The sequence below is a fragment of the Dreissena polymorpha genome, chromosome 3 (assembly GCF_020536995.1).
Source record: "Dreissena polymorpha isolate Duluth1 chromosome 3, UMN_Dpol_1.0, whole genome shotgun sequence".
Lineage (NCBI taxonomy): Eukaryota > Metazoa > Mollusca > Bivalvia > Myida > Dreissenidae > Dreissena > Dreissena polymorpha.
Window position 1 is genome coordinate 148,486,194 of NC_068357.1, and position 2,775 is coordinate 148,488,968.

The 2,775-nt window shown below is 37.7% G+C and overlaps 1 long non-coding RNA gene across 1 annotated transcript; it reads right to left on the reverse strand.

Annotated features, from left to right (window-relative positions):
- Positions 1-943: 943 nt before the first annotated feature.
- On the reverse strand, positions 944-1,528 carry LOC127873940 (uncharacterized). Its single transcript, XR_008046445.1, has 2 exons — positions 1,251-1,528; positions 944-1,105 (listed from the first exon to the last, which is right to left on the reverse strand). It is a non-coding gene; the product is annotated as an uncharacterized LOC127873940 (long non-coding RNA).
- Positions 1,529-2,775: the final 1,247 nt, after the last annotated feature.

Genomic DNA, 2,775 nt, shown 5'->3' on the forward strand with positions numbered 1-2,775 from the left:
TTTGAAACGGGTAAAAAACACAAATATTTATTTTTATTATTTTATGTTTGAAATACCGTCCAACCATCGCACCCAAGATTCCCCCCCCACCCCACCCACCCTGCCCCCCTCCCCCGAATCCCCCCCCCCCTAAATTATTATTATTATTTTTTAAAGATCATCTCACAAATGACCACCACCCCCTCACACTATACCCCCCCCTACTCCCCCCACTCCCCCCCACCCCCAATTTTTTTTGAAACGGTTAAAAAACAAAAATATTTATTTTTATTATTTTATGTTTGAAATACCGTCCAACCATCGCACCCTAGAATCCCTCACCCACCCAACCCCCCCCCCCCCCCCACCCCCCGATTTGTTTTATTTTTGCATTTTTTTTCCACATTTTTGGAAGATAATGTAATAAATGTCCACACACCCACACTATACACCCCTCTTCACTCCATCCCTCCCGCCTTTGTGATTGAAAATGAAAGTCCCTTCGCCTTTAAAAAGAAAATTGATGAGCGGTCTGCACCCACAAGGCGGTGCTCTTGTTTTTAAATACATCCCCCCCCAAAAAAAAATTGAGAACAAGGGCTGTTTGTAAAACATGCATGCCCCCCATATGGGCTGTCCATTGTAGTGGCAGCCATTGTGTGAGCACGATTTTTGTCACTGTGACCTTGACCTTTGACCTAGTGACCTGAAAATAAATAGGGGTCATCTGCGAGTCACGATCAATGTACCTATGAAGTGTCATGATCCTAGGCAAAAGCGTTCTTGAGTTATCATCCGAAAATCATTTTACTATTTCGGGTCACCGTGACCTTGATCTTTGACCTTGTGACCTCAAAATCAATAGGGGTCATCTGCCAGTCATGATCAATCTACCTATGAAGTTTCATGATCCTAGGCATAAGCGTTCTTGAGTTATCATCCGAAAACCATTTTACTATTTCAGGTCACCGTGACCTTGACCTTTGACCTAGTGACCTCAAAAACAATAGGGGTCATCTGCAAGTCATGATCAATCTACCTATGAAGTTTCATGATCCTAGGCGTATGCGTTCTTGAGTTATCATCCGGAAACCATTTTACTATTTCGGGTCACCGTGACCTTGACCTTTGACCTAGTGACCTCAAAATTGATAGGGGTCATCTGCGAGTCATGATCAATCTACCCATGAAGTTTCATGATCCTAGGCGTATGCGTTCTTGAGTTATCATCCGGAAACCATTTTACTATTTCGGGTCACCGTGACTTTGACCTTTGACCTAGTGACCTCAAAATTAATAGGGGTCATCTGCGAGTCATGATCAATCTACCCATGAAGTTTCATGATCCTAGGCGTATGCGTTCTTGAGTTATCATCCGGAAACCATTTTACTATTTCGGGTCACCGTGACCTTGACCTTTGACCTAGTGACCTCAAAATCAATAGGGGTCATCTGCGAGTCATGATCAATCTACCCATGAAGTTTCATGATCCTAAGCGTATGCGTTCTTGAGTTATCATCCGAAAACCATTTTACTATTTCGGATCACCGTGACCTTGACCTTTGACCTAGTGACCTCAAAATCAATAGGGGTCATCTGCGAGTCATGATCAATCTACCTATGAAGTTTCATGATCCTAGGCGTATGCGTTCTTGAGTTATCATACGACAACCACCTGGTGGACGGACCGACCGACCGACCGACCGACCGACCGACCGACCAACCGACCGACCGACCGACATGAGCAAAGCAATATACCCCCTCTTCTTCGAAGGGGGGCATAATAAATTAATATGGTTAACTAATAGTCAATAAATAAGCTATTTATTGCATAGTTATTGCAACTGCAAATCACATGCAAATGAGCTAATAAATGTGCAATAAATTGGCAAAAAATTGGATCAATAAATCGGCAATAAATTGTGAATAATTTATTCATACATGATAAATGAATTGTCAATAAATAGGGTATATGAATTGTCAATAAATACAGTCAATAAACTGAAAATAAATTTGGACTTAAGTACAAAGCCTATACGCAATAAATTGTCAATAAATCAGGTTAACAAGTCTGCAATAAATAGTGTTTATAAATTCTGAAAAAAATCTGATGGAAATTTAAATGTAACAAAGTATTAATGTGTTCCTGTATTTTTTTATTAAATGTATTGGTTTGTTACAGAGATTTTGCTTGGGCTGTATTATAATAAAGTGTTGTTTATGCTAATACAAGTTCAAGAACACATATTTTGAGGACATATATATACATGCAGAATGTATAGATATGCTTTATTCAAGAAAAAAAGGCAATATGCCCATCATTCCACATATAAGACGTAACAAAGAAATATAATAGCCAGTTAATGTATTAGATTTCTGCACGTACATAATGGTAAGCTATAGATACAACAACATGTAGTCTTGATGATGAAATCGTTTGGAAGTAATTGAAGGAAAAGAATATAGCCTTTAATTGTCTTAGACCAGAATGGAGGATATCTTTCGAAGAAAAATAAACATTCAAGCTTAATGAAATGAAATTGTATATAAAATTAATATTTATTTCGAATATGTTTCAAAAATGTTATACGCTTCAAATAAGGAAATCGAAATAAACACAAAATGTAAGTGACCACAAAAATGTATGTCAATTTTATGTAACTATGTTTTAATCTTTAGAATATGAATTGTAGCTCTATAATTCTTATAAAATAATGAAAACTTACGCAATGTTTGGTTTTGCGTAAATATACATATCAGGTGCCTTTATCAATATTAGTTATTTACATATATAT